This window comes from Rhamphochromis sp. 'chilingali' (genome assembly GCF_963969265.1).
Source record: "Rhamphochromis sp. 'chilingali' genome assembly, chromosome: 12".
Classification (NCBI taxonomy): Eukaryota; Metazoa; Chordata; class Actinopteri; order Cichliformes; family Cichlidae; genus Rhamphochromis; species Rhamphochromis sp. 'chilingali'.
The window spans coordinates 24,852,451-24,870,822 of record NC_137939.1 but is presented as its reverse complement, the minus strand read 5'-3'; the positions used below and the strand labels follow the sequence as shown (position 1 = coordinate 24,870,822).

Here is an 18,372-nt window from a genome sequence, read left to right as displayed (position 1 = left end):
CTGAAAATTTAAATAGTTAAAAGTTGAAATGTGAATAGTTGGTTTTTGTATTATATGATTTATTTATTACATTTTATGTGGGGTGAATAAATAAAAGTATATTTATGGTGGCCCCTAGAGACAAAACACGTAAAAACTGCAAAACATGTAAAAACTCCAAAACGCGTACAAACTCCGAAATACGTAAAAACTCAGAAGCACATAAAAACTCAAAACACGTACAAAATACAACAGAAGTGCTCCAGGATGCTGGGCGCAGTGTTGAGCTTTGTTACCTAGTGGCTACTCAAGCCAGCAAGTACCAACAACCGGATTTGGTGTGTGGTAGTAACAGGTAAATTAACTTTTTTTTTTTTTTAATTATTTGAATATATATGAGTGCTTGTGTATAAATACACAAACAATACACACATGCTTTCAATTGTGTAATTTAAGTGATCTAGTAGCTGTGTTTTGAAGTTCAGTTAACGCTAGAAATGTGTTTTGGAGTTTGTACATGTTTTGAAGTTTGTACGTGCTTTGTCTCTAGGGGCCACCGCATATATTTATATAAAAACATATATAAATAAAACCACTTCTTTTTTTTTTACATTAGTAATTCCTTTTGTGCATAATTTTATATTATTGTTAATAATAAATTAATTAAAGCAACAAAACAACCGAAAGTGACGACTCTTTTTAGTGAGCCGAGCTGAAAGAGCCGGTTCTCTAAAAAGAGCCGGAAATCCCATCACTAGTCAGAAAAGTAAATTACCAGGTAAAGTTGGCTACTTATACCTGAAAATTCTACCTAAGTACAGTAAGGAAGTATTTGTACTTCGTTGCTTCCCAGCCTGCTCTTCAATACTTGTTGACAACAGTTAAGGAAATAATAACAATGCTGAGTATTCCTATTCCACATTTTCTTATTTATTTGATTTGATTTGATTTACTGATAATTCACACTTTGTTTCTCTTCTGAATAAAAGCATCCATTCCTCGCTGTTGGTCACGTGTCTCCATTCAGGGTTTGTTTAATTTTGTTTAATTTGTGTCACTGCGTGCCCCGTCTAGTAGTGCATCGTTAATTGTAGGCTAAATGTATCATTCCATATAACTGTTATCATGCTATTATGAAAAAAAACATTTTGATATTTTGCTCATAAACATTTTTATCTATGTAGTTAGAAGAGAAGGCTGTTTGTGGATTCCCGAAACGTCCTCAGAGGAACCGTAAGTTTCAAATGACCACATGACTGCCTAATTTAGACAAATGAATGGCTAGAATGGCCTATGTTACCCGGATCTGGTCCTGATGCCATCTGCTGGATATCAATGTAAAGTCTGTTTTAATATTAGTGTTAGAGCCATATTAAGAAAAACAATTTCGATATTATTTGTCATAATACGGTTTTAAGAAAAAAGTCAAAATGTGAAGATTACAGTTGTTATTTCAAGGCAACCTGGCAAACACAGTTGCTGTACCATCGGAGTTCAGATTAGGTTTTAAAAACAAGGACAGAAATAATTTCTGTTTTAGCACATCAATATGTGCTGAAAGTGTGTGCGATGGAGTATTAGGGCCGCGTTAAAAAATAATCTTGATTATTTTGAGAATAAAGTCTAAATTTCGACAAATGGCAAATGTATAAGGAGGCTGAAAATATGGAGAAAAGGTGCAGAATGCTGTATCTGGTCAGACAGAAAAACACACAAACTTGCAAGACTGTATTTTGTGAGCACAAGAAAACAATGATTAGAATAAAATGTGCTTAAGTTTGCTTAGATGAGGGGGTCCAGCTGTAGATCAGAGGAATAGGAAAGGATTTGTGAATGTGTGTGTGTGTTTTAAGTTGGTTTAGCTATAGGCCTGAGTGTGTGTGTAATTGTGTAGAGAGAGAGGAATTTATTGACAGTGGGGGTCTGCCTGTCATAAAAGGAAATAGGAAGCCACAGTTGGGGGATGCTAGGAATGTATGGAACAGCTAGGAAAGAGAGAGGAAGTTTGTTACCCTTCTCCCTGAGGTGCAGAGAGGGTACGGCATATCCCCACACATCCTGTTTGATAGGGGCTTGAGCATTGGTGTCACACGCAGACACACATACGTATATCCACATATGGTCATTTAGGAAAGCTGTGTTGGATGCTGTAAATGACCATTAGGGGTGTGGCCACCGAGTATAAATGTAAGGTTTTCCCCGTCAGATCTGCTGGTGACATTGCATGATCTCCCTCTCCGCAGAGGTTTGGTTTAAATAAAAGCATTGCAAGTGTTTGTGATTTCAGAGTGTTTCTTTTCAGCTGGGTGACAAAAGGATCGGAGGTTAAGAGTGATTTGCAACAATTTGTACAACATGAAATGGCTTGTAATGGACAGATACAAGGCTGCCGATGGTTACACCCTCGTGCAATAAAGAGGATGTAGGTTGTGTCACAAAAAACTGATCAGCTTGTTTCATTAACTCACCTAAACAGGACATTCTGTAGAGGGAATAGCAGGCGTGTCAGTTTGTGTTGAAACAACAAAAATCTCCACATTTTGACTTTTTTCTTGAAATACCGTTTCGACCTTTGTCTCCAAATAGTATTTTGAATTTTCAATTTCATTCTCAAAATTTTGACTATTTTCTCAAAATGATCAACAATGTATATATATTTTCTTAATGCGACCCTCATACTCCATTGTATAAAGTTTACTGTTGTTAGGTAGGTAGGGGAAATGTCAGACTGTTAAATTTTTCAAGTTTACACTGGGAGATGCAAGGTGTGTAGGCCACAAGTGTGGCCAGGAAGAAAGAAAGAAAAACATTTCAAATTATCTGGATTCAAATTAAACTGTAAAGCATTGCAGTGATGATGATGACAATAACTACAACAAAAATAAAGCAAATAGTGAGATGCTGAGAAAAAGGTTTTCTTAACATTGTGCACTCACTGGCCACTTAGGTACACATGTTCAACTGTTTGTTAAGGCAAATATCTAGTCACCCAATGTCATGGCAGTGACTCAGTTCATTTATGCATGTAAACATAGTCAAGACAGCTCACTGAATTTCTAACTGTCCATTAAAATGGGGAGGAAAAGGTGATTTACATGACTTTGAATGTGCCAGATGCTGGTGTTCAGCATTTCAGAAACTGCTGATTTGCTGGGTTTATCCTGCACAGCCATCTCTAGGGTTTACAGAGAATGGTCTAACAAAAAAAGTAATCTGTTCATGCCAGAGGTGAAAGGAGAATTGGCAGACTGCTTCGAGCTGATAGGAAGGTAACAGTAACCCAAATAATCATTCATTATAAGCAAGGTATGCAGAACAGTGTATAAGAGCTTACCTGAGTATTGTTGCTGACTTGTGATGGCTGTTCCAGCAGGACAATACACCATGTTGCAAAGCTTCTCAAATCTTCTCAAACGGATTTCTTGAACATGACAAGCTCGCTGTACTGAAATGGCCTCCACAGTTACCAGATATCAATTAAATAGAGCATCTCTGGGATTTGAGTAAACTGGAGATTTGCGTCACAGGTGACAAATCTTCTGCAGCAGCTGTGTGATGCTATGATCTATTAGACAAAGAACTGAAGCAGTTATGAAAGAATCAGAATACTGTTCAGTGGGTCTATATGTACCCTTCAACATCAAGGACAGCTTGCAGTCTGTTGTAAGAGATGTCTCAGGTGGCAGAGGTGCCACCTTTTTACTGGCTAATGCCTGATGTATTAATATATACTTCTTTTTTTTAATGGCCAGTATTTCACTATTTCACCAGATAATTCCCTCCCCCCTTCCCAAGTGCTTTTTTATTTGGATTATTAACAGAGCATTTTTAAACTTACTAGTCTTCTTTGCAATCATAAATTATTTCTATTTGCACACAATAACAAAATTATTTACTAAAAACAAAAACTTGCCAGCCCTGAAAAACGTATCTTTGTATTTGTTTGAGCTGTTACTTGAGAAAGAATCAAGCCAAAAACTATTTTAGATTTCAGAAAAGAATTCTTGATGCTCACAAAGCAGGAGGAGGATATAAAAAGTTATCAGAGCATTTCCAAGTGTCAAGAACTGGAGAAAAGAGCATCATCAGGATATTCAAAGAGGACCAAACAATGTAGAACAACCCTGGCAGAGGTAAAAACCAAAAGAATTCAAAGACTCGTGAAATAAAACTAGTGGGCGAACTAGTCGAAAAGACCCCAGAGCAACCGCCAAGACACTAGTGAATGACTTAGTCAAGTCGTTAATTGGAGTATGCTAAGGACAACCTGGAGAAAGATTACAGTATGCATGCTGGGAAAAACATAGAGCTCTTTGGCCACGAAGGAGTCAAGAAAGAAAACCTCAAGCGTTGTGGTCATCCCTTTGTCTTTCAGCTTGTCAAAGACCAAAAAAATATATTGCTCCCTGATGACCAAAGTACATCCCATAAGATTATCAAATCTGGAGAAGCATGAGAAATGTACTAAAGAAGAATTACTCAGGGAAAGTGTGTGCAACTTGTTGCAAACTACAACAAATGACCGCAAGCAAAAAGGATAAACAATTCACCCTAACTCTTGGTTGAGAATTTTGACCCCATTTCCATGTGATACCGAGGCACTGACCAGGTTTGTGCCGAAGGAGATGCGCTTTTATTTTTCTCAAAAGAGTAGGCAGTAATCAAAGAGATATGATCAGAATACCTGGATTTGGCAGGGAGTAGCACTGGGCTTACCCCTGCCGTATGACTACTCTCAACCCTGGATCTAACAATGTTAAGATGACCTGGCCCACCTGCTTGTTAAAGTAACATCCTTCAGAAACTGAAAATCTATAACAGTCATGGAGACAAGCCTGAGAGCATACAGAAATAGAAATGCAGATGGTGACAGTTTCATAACTTCTCATATAGAAATCATTACCCTGATCTCTTTACTTTTATGTGCCGCAGCCTTTTGGCAGAGCAGTGTAGAGAATATATTCAAATAAGTTTTTGTTTTCAACAATTGTGATAGGCACATTATTCATGGAGTACAAAATGTATAAAGATTTGTGGTTGCTATCCATCCATTTTCTTAACTGCTTATTCGATTTAGGGTTGTGGGGGGACCCAGAGCTAATCCCAGCTGTCATAGTGCAAGAGGCAGATTACACCCTGGACAGGTCATCAGTCTATCAGGGTGCCAATGCAGTTAGAGTGTCTTTAGTCTGGTGGAGGAAATACATGACCCAGAGGAGACTGGCACAAGGACAGCATGCAAACGCCTCACTGAAAGGCTTTGATTTCAAATCCAGAACCCTGTTGTTGTGAGGTGATAACCACAGCACAGTTAGCACTTCACAAGCTGCATATGAGACCAATCAGAGGTGTTTTATTGCACTCACAGAACAGCAAATGGTACCAGAGTGAAAACTGAATACAGGTTTATAGTTATGTCTCTTGTGCATTTTTTGTTATAGTGGCATCCTGTGAAAATGGTAACAGATACGTGGAATTACAGAACAGACTGCACACAGTGCCCATGTGGCTTCCATCTCATCCTTTCAACATGCTGTCATTAAGTGTTTTATGTAGTTACTTACTTACTTGAATGTGGCAAAATCAAACAACTGAGGTCATGCTGTTGTGTTAAATGGAAAGAGATTCATGTACACAAACCATATGATGTTTGGTTGTAAAAGTTATTAGGTGCAAAGTAATTGTTTCTGATTTCTAAAACAAACATATAAACCAGTGCAACAGCAATGCACTTTAGTGTGTTTGTTTTGGTTTGCTTTTGTTGAATTTCATTGTAATTTATGGGAAAAATCTAATTGCTGCAGTTAAACTGCCTCATTTGAAATAGGACAGAGGGAGAGTATAGTTCAAACAAGGATAGTTTTTGAAAGAAAATCAGCATCACTACAACACATAGTACCTCTGGGGGAGGGCTGTTTATCAGTCAGTGGCTTTAAAAGTAACAGGTGGACATGGGAATATGTGAAGGAGATAGATGTGAATAGAATAAAAAGATCAGGAATGGAAAGGTAGGGAGTTTTGATGTCAGGCTAGGAGAAGGAAGCTTATTTCAGCAAGTTATTCCTTGTAGTGATGCAGTGTGAATGCTAGGTTACAGCACAAACAGCCATTCAATTCTACCTTAATCTTCTGTCTGAATTGTATCCTGTGATCCATAGGCTTTTTCTGGCCCATGAAAGTGGATTATCTTTGCTGTGTAACCCTCCTACTCCAGTATTGTGACAGTAAGTTGTGCATTGAGTCAGCAGAGAATCAATGGCTCTGCTGAAAACTCTCCTTGGTCATAAGCATGAGTAGTTATGACTAGGGATGGGTATTGATAAGATTTTCACGATTCCGATTCCATTTTCGATTCTGTTTAACGATTCGATTCTTTAATCGATTCTTTTTTTTAAAAAGGAGAACACTAAGGTCGATTAGCTTAGAACTGTGTTTTATATCGTCTCTTTGAACAAAACAGAAATTTAGGAGTAACATGGCCTTATATCCAACAGTGAGATCTTAAGAGAGCCACAGCCTACGGCTCTTCAATGGGGTGTCACAGGGTCCCCGGGGAAAAAAATTGTAAATGTAAAATAATAAAATAAATATTCTTCTGTAGCAATAACAAAGTATAACATAAATTATTCTGTAGCAATTACACAAGAATATCCAGTAATGTCCCTGCCTACAATTAAACACATTCACTTACCGAAAATCGGGGCATCTGCTGTGGCAAATGGGTGCAAGCCTTTTACCACAAACTGAGTCTCTGCTCGGTGACATTTGTCTATCCTGGCCTGAAAGGAGACGCTACCGGTAGACTGCAGCGACAACTGCCGGCGAGCGCCAGCCAGACTCTGTCTGTCTCATCATGGTCACCTAAATGCACAGTAATGGCAGGTTTTGTAATAAGGCAGATTGCGCTAACATAATATGCACTGTTAGTTGATTATTTACCTGCCGTGTTAACGGGAGAGGACGTGCAAACGTTACCGCTGCTGCTGGGTTGAGATTCACGAGTCCGGAGCAGAATTAAAATCACGACATTTAAGGTTATTGTGTGTTTTGTGAGCAAATGCTTTTGCATATTCGTAGTGTTTCCTCCCTTAAATGAAATATCTACTTTGCAAGTATTGCAAGTTGCCCTGTTGTCATCCGTTCTCGTAAAGTATAATCAAACTTTTGAGCGTTTGAGCCGCTTAGGCGCCGTGTTTCCTGCCAGGTAAATGACGCTCCGCAACGTGGTGACGTCATTCGGGGCGACTGGTATTGATAAGGGAATTGTTTGCAAAAATGGCAAACAATTCCAAGGAATTGAAACAGTGGGAACCGGTTCTCAACAAGAACCGGTTTTTGATACCCATCCCTAGTTATGACTGAATGTAAGTCCCTTATTGACTCAAATTCATGTTCTTAGTAGCCATAAGTGAAACGTCAGATAGCTTTGATTCAATAGTTTTTACTTAATCTTGAATTGTACAGTATGATTTATAGAATGTCTCATTCCATGTATGCCATAGACCGAAATGTATGGTAAGATAATATGGACAATATTTACTAGACTGGATAAATAATCCCTTTTAGCCATGTGTTTAAAATAGAAAATAAAAAGAGTTATTGTTGTATGTTTTCAAATTCCATTGAAATAGTTTGATATTTCCGGAAAAATAAACAGTCCTTTGACGGCTAAAAAGAGGCTCGGTAATTGGAAAAGGGACACTGGGACACACTCACTCTTATCACAGTCCTCGTACGGCTTGTAGATATTCACACTTTTTAGGCATAAAACAGCGCTACCTGGAAATGGTGATGTTTTGTTCAGATAGACAAGGTCATCTGGAGTATAAAAAGCAGAGCCCAACACAAATGAAAACATCATGTGCTTTCACTCTACAGCTAAATGTGTCTTCACCCAGAGGACATGCATGTTTTTCATGCTAGTCTTTGTGTATCTTGTTTTTTTCCTGCCTTTTCCGGAAGGGGATGGCAAGTTGTTCACCCTTTGAGCAGCAGTGTGAATTGTATCGGGTCTCAGCTGAGTAATGTCAGCTTGTGTATTTGGACCCAATCTGATTATAAAAGTTACAGCTGGCTGTCATTCTTGACTTCCTATTTTTTGGACCAGCTGCGAAATCTAGGTTGCTGATGGATTAGATGTCATCTAACTTTATTAATAACACACTGGTTAAATGAATTGGCATATATTTGAGAGAATATGGCATCTAAATTTGATACAAAATCTGAAGGGTAGGGTTGCACAGTGTCTGTCTACTTCTGTCTGCATTGAAATTTCCCGATGGACGAGAATGGTGGGGAGTATGGGGCTTGGTTGAACTTGGGTCTGTCGTGAGAGCGGGGAGTAGAGGAAGACAGAGCCAAATGAGAGCCAAAGATGGACATTTTTATTTAAATTTATTTTGTGGGGAAGTGATTGACAAATGGTTTGATAATTGGCCAAACTCTAATTTTAACAATAACTATAAATAAAAGAGCAAACACACCAAATGTATATGAAATAATGCAAAGGCTACACCGTGAACAATAAAGCCGCCTACGTACAGTTAGGTCTACATGCCTCTACTGTATGTAATCAATTATCATTTGAAAAACTGGGTTGATGAAAGCGAACGGACTCACCCAAAAATATATCGTTTTTCCAGCTGGGAAGAAATAATTTAGTTTTGTTGTAATTCAAGCAGAGCAACATGATTATTTTCTATTTAGCCGCCGTTTATTCTGTTTAGGCCTCCATGTTGGGGAGAGTTGGTGTGTTAGGACTTCTTTTGACAGTGACAGTGAGGGATGAGGGTCTCGCTTATCAAGCTCTGGAACTTTTTGTGTGATCAAATCAAAGGGCAAGCAGGATGACACGGGCTCTAATGGAGGCAACACATCACTGTCATTCTCATTATCTCCCTTCTCCATTGACCTCATTGCCTCAGTAACACTGCTCACCCAGCACAATGGGCCATTAGTCTATTAAAGTGTAAATAATTTTCTCAATGTGGAGCTGAATCACACCTACATCTAGCTGTACTGAGTACTGCGTATGTGCCACACATTTTGTGCTGGAAATAGGCACAGATATGGACACACAAGCTGTATGCGCTTTATCCTTCTGAACGCACATCTTAACACACACTCTCTTTCAAAAGAAAGGCTTAAGGGTTGGAGGCTGACAGCTTTGTCATCCCATGACACCACACAGTGATGGAGATAAAAACCCCCATGTTTCTTACTCACAGTCCCCCAGAGCTACGCAGACATTCCTCAGTAACTGACATGGAGTATGGCAGGATGGAGGTTCCCCCGACTTAGAGCTTTTAACATCAGTATGCTGGTATCAGATGTAGTGGTCCTCAAGGGAGCTGAGGGAGTCTCCTGTGGGTTAATGCATGAGAGAGACAGAAACATCTCACATGTGGTGTGAGGATCTTGACCAGCGAGTGCTGGTCAGAATATTCTCTTATCAATCTGATTTTATTGTTTTTTTGTGTGTGTTTCTTTGTTTACTTTGACTCGCACCTTGCAGAGAGAAGCATGATGAAAAATCACTGTGTTAGGGTCATAATACTGGTTTTAAAGGGCAACAGTAATTTGAAAAAATATCATGCCAGTGATTTTACTATTGTAGTTGCTCAATTGATGCAAAACATGTAACTGTAAATAATGTTGTTAATGGAAAAGATGCCAAGGCTCCCTGGTTTAAACTAGAATGGCACCATGAGCTGCAAAAAAAAAATTTAAAAAAATTTGCGTCTTTCTTGCATAATATTTTTTTTTGCTCATGAAGAAATTGAAATATCTGGTGTTACATGACGTCTTTCTAGCACTTTCACTTAAAAAAAATTTCCGTGTCAAAGATCTGGGAAACATTACTCCATTAATAACAGGCAATCCAGCTGGATGAGTAATGTCTTCGCATCTCGGCTGATATTTTCAAGTCTCCAATGTAAATGTCAAGCACACTTTTATGTGGTTGTCATGCCATCTATCACTCTCAGTTGGATACAGCTGCTTTTACAAGGTCCTGTATTGTGTAAGGATAAGCACAGACCCGTTTCCTGCTTTGTATAAGGCCATGATGTGAACATTTTCTTTCTAATTCTTATGCACGGCTACCCTGAGGTACCCCTGAGCAAGGTACCGTCCCTACACACTGCTCCCCGGGCGCCTGCTTAGTGGGCTGCCCACTGCTTCACTGAGTGAATGGGTCAAATGCAGAGAAAAACAAGTAATTTCCCCATGGGGATCAATAAAGTATCCATCAACTCTCTGATACATCCCTGGAATGAAAGATAACAGACTTGTCCTCTCAGAGTTAAACTAGAAATGCCAAAGCCAAGGTACATTTAAATAAGTCTTATCTGAGAAACACATTTTGTCCTTTCTTGTTTTATCAGATGTAAGATGCATTTTTAAAGCTGCTGTCCTTTATACAACCCCTGTTACAGCAGTATGGGTGTGCAAGTGAGAATGTGGATATCCAGTGCAGTCAACTCTAGTGCAGCATGATGCCCTAGTGCAACGCTTTGCGCCGATGTGAAAATAGAGAGGTAATCCTTCAAATTTACAATCAACCTTTATTCTGTCTAAACTCTGTGGTGGAAGAATGTTAACCGTGAAGTATTTCTGGTAGCGAGAATGGGGTTGATGTTCACTGTCTCCTGCTGTGTGATACACACGAGAAAGTAAAAACGTGCTCATGTGGCCGACTGTGACAGCAATGTCCAGATTCATGTGTGAAAAGGTATTAAGACTGGTCAAGTGATCGGCTTGTATTTTGTCACACCATCAAGAACTTATTACTCTATAATCATCTAAATCTGACACACAGACAAAAATAACATGTAAAGGAACTGTTGCTAGTTAGTGGTATTTTCGTGATTAGCTCAATGACAGGCCAAAATTAAACCTCTTTCTCCTAACTGCAGAGGTCTTTTGTAAGTGTCAAAAGTCCTGCTGCTTTACAACTGCAAATGCTTTTATAACTCCTATAATACCAGAACACTGATGCCTGTTCTCATTTTTGCCATTTTAAAAGTCAAGTCTCAATTTCTGAATTAATTTTTTATTTTTACTGGTAATTTAGGTTATCAGCCCTATTGTTATGAACCAAGTATTTGGATCAAGTAACTCATAAAAGAAGACATCCATTTGACACACACTAAGTAGGATATTCTCTGCCACTGGTTAGACATCCATAGACATCAATGGGACAACTCAAATTGTACAAATCATCTGTTCCAATGTGATGAAAGAGAAAGCTGGTGTTGTAGAGCGAGTCACCTACCAGTCGGAACGTGGGTGGATTGTCAGTGGATTTACTGTCCATGTGTCTTGCCCCAATGCAGCCCTTGTCTGAATTTCGATGATTACTGGCAAACTTAAGTTCTGTACGGTGGCTATCCAAGGGATTGATGGTCATGTTATATTTCTCCCATTTTCAAATAATTGCAGCAATAGTGGTCACCTACTCACCAAACTTCCTGATGGTCTTGTAGCCCATTTCAGCCCTGTGCAAATATGCAGTCTTGTCCTTTGTCAGCTCTTTTTCTTGCCCATGGTGGTGGAGAGATTGGAAACTGGAAGAAACTGGAAATTAAACCACCATAAAAATGAGAGACTGTTCATTTCTTTGTAAGTGACCAAAATTACAAGTTCAGCAGGGGATCAAGTAATCCCCCACCCCGACTAATGTCACTAATAAGGATAAATCATTTTAAAATCAAAGAATTATAATTATTGATTATTGATTCAGAGTTTTTGTGTTATAGTCCAGTGAACCAACATATAAGAAAATGTGTCTCAATGCAGGTAGTGGATTTGGAGTTAGCATATGCAGACTTTTGATGTCCCATTTTCTGAACAGATAAAATGGAGATGGGGAGTAGAAACAGGAATCCAAAAGGTAGAAAAACGTCACTGCACTGAATGGTCAACAGTGGGGAACAGATCAATTTTGCTGTGCATCAGTGGTTTTTGTGTAGATAATGGTAATTTGAGGAGAACAAAGCCAAAGGGTCTAGTTTCAGACAGAAAGTTTGTGGAGCGGAAATGACTTGAACAGCTCCACCACGGTTTCCCTTTGAGTCATATGGAATAACCTCCATTTGATCTCCTCACATGCTTCTCATTTTCCTGTTGTTCTGCTCTTAGATGATCGGTTTATGTCACTAACATTATCCTTTATTTATCCAGGTAAAGGTCTCATTGAGATTAAAATCTCTTTTCCAAGAGAGACCTGGCCAAGAGGATAGCAGACGTTACAACAAATACAACACATAACAATATAACAATTAAAAAACAAATACAATATTCCATGCAGACAAATGAACACAAGCATGTGAATCACCAGCCCCCTTACCCTTTATGTTTCCTCACCATCAGACCCTTTGGCTTAAATTATTTCTGCTTTCTAGACTGGAGATTACAGAAAGTGTTTTGGATGTGTGACCATGCCAATAGACCATTATAGTTGTGAATCTACAGTCTTAAAAACAGATTTTGGTGACGGTTATTGAGTTACCTTCATTTGAACACATGCTACAGGCCAATATGAGATTTTCTGCAAATTGAATCTTGTGTTCGCCATAAGTGCTGCTGTCATATGAGTTTCAGTGTAAACCTTAAAAAATGCATTCAGCAAGTAAGATGCTGATTGAAATTAATAATATATAGGGGGCCGATGAAAGGTTTATAGCTCAGAAAACTGAGTGCCAATGGCTTTTTAGTTAATAATTATATTCCTAGACACAACTGTGCAAAGGAGCAATAACAGCAGGAAAAATATAATCGAACTTAGCCTAGCTTTTTATTTATTTATTTTTCATTTAACCTTTATTTATACATGTAGTTCCATTGAGACCTAGTGTCTCATTTGCAAGAGAGACCTAAACATTGAACACTGACCTAAAAGCACAATAAAATATGCCTTACTCAAGGGATGGACCAGTGTTGTGTCACATAATAAACAAATTAGCAGAGAATCAATTTTTAATTGTGTTTTTATGCATTTTGTGAAATCGCTTCAGCTCCAGCAGCTCGGTGTTCGAGCTCTTTAAACTTCCTCTAAGGGTGACCCTTAGACAAAACTAATTTCACCCAATTTTTTTGTCACTTCCCAAAGTAGAGCCATAGGTTGGAACATGTCTGACAGGTAAATAAAAGCTTTTGCTCTGGCTCAGGTTTGCTTTATTGCTGATGACAGTCAACCTTTAATTCTCACGCTTTCTTTTTCTTTCACTTAGGAACAAAACTCCAACAACTTTCCCCCAATCCAAAGAGATCAAGCCACTATTTTTCAGCAGGGAGCCATCTTACAAACACTTTGAGGTACCGACCGAAGCAGGAACTGCTTGGGTTGTCGTGGAGCGCCTAAAACTGCATTTCCTCCAGTGGTTTCTCCCTTCCCTCATATTATTACATCAGCTGTTAGGTGTTTCCTTGGCCTCATCTGCATTAATTCCAGTCAGGGAACTTCATCTCTCCATCTTGATTGTGCTGCTGGGGAATTTATTTTAATCGAATTGTATCACAAATAACATAGCTTGCTATGTGGTCCAGTTATTTGCGCTTCAGTTTGTGTGAGTAAAGTTCTAGTAGGTGAATTTGAACTGTTACTGCACAGTAACTAACATGTGCCCTTATCCGTGCATGGCCTGCACAGTTTATGTAGGCTAGCAGTAATTACTAACTTAATACTCCAAACTCCAAAGTGATATCTTACTCTGAAGTCAAAATTTTGAAATATTAACTGTAAATTTCAACTTAGCTCTGCCTGGCAATTTATTTATTTTGACCGGTTTTGACCAATTAACCTAACCCCACTAACTGCGTGTCTTTAGGAAGCAAGAGAACCCGGAGAGAACCCACACAACACGGGGAGAACATGCAAACTCCACACAGAAAGGCATTTTCTGTGTGGATGGTGGCCAGATGGTGGAGTCAAACTCAGGACCTTCTTGCTGTGAGGCCACAGTGCTAATCGCCGCGCTGCACGATTTTAACAAATTAAAATTAAAATCTCCCTGATGTACCTTTAATCTTGAGTAGTAGGGGGATAAAAAAAAAAGGTTCAAAGGTGCATATTTTGTTGACGTCTGCTTTACTTCCGTGCTGCTTGCTTCTGTCACAATAGTGTCATAACTCACACAGGAAATAACTTCCATGTGAAAGTTTGGGTTTTTTAAAGGGCATAGTCTCAATCTATCCTTGAGTTTGGTTTTTTGATTTTTGTATGTGGCCTTCTAAACTGGTTTTTCATCTTCTCAGCTCTTTGTTGGGAATGATAATTCAACCGGAATAACTTCATGTCAATCCAGGCCATTCTCCCACTGATTGTCACAAAACCTTGGCTATGCAGGAGCAGTAATTTAACTTCTGGAACCTTGAAAGCCCAAAATATCTCCTCCCACTGCTTACAAGGCTGCTGGATCAGTTCAGAGGCTGTTCAAAGCAGTAGTAGAACGGCAATTTTGTGCTTGGTTTTAGCCTTTTTTTCCTCACTTTACAAGGAAAGTTACCAGGGTCAGACCTTCTTTTACTCAGATGTGTCTGCAGCCTTGATTGAATGAATCATATGCCACAGTGACTCACATCTCACAAGTGATGCAGTTATGATCATTGTACCCTTTTATTATATTTCCAATCGTATATTATATTCATGCCGTATTTCTTTGTAAGCTACTAAAGGAGGTGATGGACTGCACATGTTTAGCGCATATATAACATGACAAGGACAAATATATTATTATATATTATTACAAAAATCAATAAATAAACTTTAGCGATTTTCTGTCATCATCCCCACTGAGAGCAAAGTATGCCGGACAATTCTCCATGTCATTTCCATCTTCTTAAAGCAGGAGTGCATAAATACTCCTGTTATTCTTATCGGAGGCTGTGTGCCACTGTGTGATTGGCTGATAGCTGATGACTCATTTCAACAGGCTGGTGTGGGGCTGGCAAAGGAGCGGAGGGTAGGTGGTGGTGAAAAGGGGGAGCAGGAGGTGGGAGTAAAGCTTTCTCCCACTGCGTGTACGCTTATGTGCAGTGCTGTTGTACAGCGCGCCGTTTTGCACAAAAGCACACAACATAAATACTTGCAAACGGAGTCAACTTCATCTATACACTTACTCACTGTGTTTTCTGCTCATCTCTTCAGCCGCGGTTGCCTGTAGCCATACTTGAGGAGAGACATAGAGCCGGAAGGAGAGAGAGAGAGAGAGAGAGAGGAGGGAGAAAGAGAGAGTGAGAGAGAGGAGGGAGAAAGAGAGAGTGAGAGAGAGGAGGGAGACTTGTGTTGATCAGAGAGTCTGCAGCCCCCCAGCCTTCCCTCTGTTGCTGCTACAGTACGTGTGAAAGGAAGAGGGAGAGGCAGCAGAAGCAGATCTGCTGTTTGACTCTGAGACTCGGAGGGAAGAGCAGAGCGCTGTGAGCTGTGCAGTGCAGAGCAGAGCCAGTCAGTCTTCTGGTATGTGTCCAGTGTGAGCAACTCAGCCGAGTCCCTGCGCACTTCTGTCTGAGCTGCCTCGCACCCCAGGACTCTGAAACCAGCTACACAAACAGGTGAGTGTCAACAGAATCATGACAAAATACTCGACTCACTAAAGACTGCACTGGATGTATCCATGTGATTATCATTATTATTATTATGATTTCCACCAGTCTGTGTTTATTTTACTGTAATGTATGCATGTTACTATTTGAATATTGTAGTATATACAGGAATGATTTCACAAATGCCAAAAGTTCTTCTTAAGAAATGAGGTGTATCCACCTTTGGTTTTGTGCGCGTCGATGTGACAGGTGGGGGTGTTTTCACATATATGTTCGCGCAAACGTTAGTTTGTATGAAGGCTTGTTTACCTTCTCGCTGACAGGTGAGAAAGACCGCTGGGACTTGGGGAAAGCGTTGCCTCTGGAAGGAGTAAATGCATTTGATTTCATCCCTGTTTCCCCATGTGTCCATGTGTCCCTGCTAGAGAGAGTGGGTGGAGTGGAAACTGTTTCTGCCACTGCTCTCTCAGTGTAGTTTAGAAACAGGGGAGAAAAAACAAGATCCCCCCCCCCCCCCCCCCCCCCCCAAAAAAAAAAACAAAAAACAACAACACAAGATGAAGACAGTTTCATCTCAGAAGCTGTGCTTTAGGCGGACTACAGTATTTGATGGAATGCAGATTGCGCCTCCGTTCCAGCCCGCAATTTGTCCGTGTGGACACAGTAGTTTATCAACAACTGTCGGGAATATCTGCAGGAGTTTACACTTCAGATTTACGCTGTTTTTCTTGAGCTTAGCGTGAGCCTTTCGTCTCAACTGCGCAAGAGAACGACTGCATCCATCCCTAATTATTGTAGCATTGGTAGAATGCGATCGCTGTAGTCTAAGACTGTAGCAATATTCTCGCTTTAACATCTAATCTGTTACATAATAAGGTTCTCAGCATACTGGCTTGGTTTCAAAAATAGAGCTGACATCAAATCAAAGATCTCTCTAATGGGCCAGATCATGCATGCCTTTTTTCTGTGGCGTTATATGCAGCAAACAGTCTGCTGTTAATTTGGAATAAGGTTTTTTTTTTGGCTCACATGTCCACTTTTCTCCTGTCTGTGTTAGTGTATCATATCAGTGCTGATTTCTTTATTTGTTTTGCCCTGATTGAGCCCAAACGTAATTATTTGTACTGTGTTGCAAAGCTGGATTCCTCTTTAGCACCTTCTCCTCCATATTGGTGTGTAACACTCGTCACTTGTACTGCATCCTGGGATGTAATTACGTGTAATGGCAGCTCATGAATGTTTACCGCAGGGAATCAGCAGGTTGGTCTAGAATTATTTTCTCCACTGCAGAACTTGTTGAATGGACTTTAGTTCTTTTGAAGTTTGTCTTTGAACTAAGCCTGAATCTGACCAACTTCAAGCCTGTATGATTTGCTTAAAGAGAGGACAGAGAAATACAATCCTTTGAATAAAAGCATATGGCTGAACGAGATTTCACAGAGACACATTGTCAGTGTTTAGATGGTTTAAACCCCTGAGCCATGACCGTGATCTGGGCTGCCATTGACAGCGAAAATTCCCCTCGGTGTTTGCTGCTGTTGTTTGCCTCCAACTGTCAATCTGTCACTGCTGTGATGTTGAAAAAACAGCCCAAGCTCCCCATTGACTGTGCCACCTCCTTTTTTCACCCAACCTCCAGTATATATGTACCGACATCCATCCATCCATCCATCCATGTTTCTCCCACCAGGTTTGAAATTGTCTCTTCACTTTTACCATGCGCCTCCCTCCACCCCTCTCCGCTCTGGTCGCCACAGAAACGGCTGATTCAGGAAGGGTGGGCGGGTGTCTCAGAGCTCTTGCTGCTCTGCCCCATGCGGCGCTTTCACAGTACATTTCTGCTTCTGTGCTGCTTTTATGGCCCTGATATGCTGACAGTTCAGGTGGCTCAGTCAGATGTTATACAATTGTATCAGCTACACAAAGCCTGTTTGTTCACTTCCCTCAAAGGACATGTTCAGAATTTAGACTTGCATTGCCATTCATGTTCAGTTTTTATTCTAACAATGGATCACAAGGAAGCCTCTTGATTGCCCGCTGACAAATCACTAGTGGTGGCAGATTTCTTTTTTAATGGTTTGTTTGTTAAATTTGTGCAGACATTATTTGTGGTTATGAAGTGAGCGGCTGTCTTTTTATGGTCTTCTAATTAAGTGATCCAGGGAGATTGCAGATCTGTTTTATGTGGCACCTGGGTCAGAATCAGAGTCACACTGTGTGTGTTTAGAGACTATACTGAGGTGATTAATAATGTAATATACCGTGACTGAGGCGTTAAATAATAGATATTCTATGACCTTTCTCTTACATAAGGTTGATAAAATAGAATAAGAGTGATGGAGTGAAGGATTGCCATGAGTAGGTAGATCTGCAGACTTTTTATTTTTTGGTATGAATTACTTATTTATTTAATTTACACATGTATTGCAGTTGACCTCCCACTCAAACACCAAATAAAAGATTAGCTCCTGTAATTGCAGGCGTATTAAACAGAAGTGTTTTTTTTGTTTTGTGTTGTGGTTTTAACCATTTTTGTTGCATTTTTCCAGATAGCTCTGGTTGCCATGGTGATAATTTGTACAGTAGCTTAAAAACGCCACCCTTTGGAAAAGGCTTCCAAACAGGAAATGAAACTAGTGTTTTTACTGCAGTCAATTCCAAGCAGGACCCCATGAGTTCATCCTGCTGTGCCTGATTAAATTAAAATGGGAATTGTATTCACTTAGGAGATAATGGTGGAGAGAAGCTTCGTGAAAATCGAGCTTTTGATGCTTTTATGTTCGCTGTACAAGCATATTATTGATTACCGAGTCACAGCCTTTCTGTGGCATATCGCTGACGATGTAGCTA

General features: G+C 39.8%; 1 protein-coding gene across 1 annotated transcript in view; it reads left to right on the top strand.

Moving 5' to 3' along the window:
- Window positions 1-15,217: 15,217 nt before the first annotated feature.
- The window catches only part of LOC308407602 (prickle-like protein 2), a 36,301-nt gene continuing 33,146 nt past the window's right edge, over window positions 15,218-18,372 (top strand). Inside the window, exon 1 of the mRNA XM_080899391.1 lies at window positions 15,218-15,531. The gene's annotated coding sequence lies outside the window, so the exon portion shown is untranslated. The remainder of the gene's footprint in view (window positions 15,532-18,372) is intronic.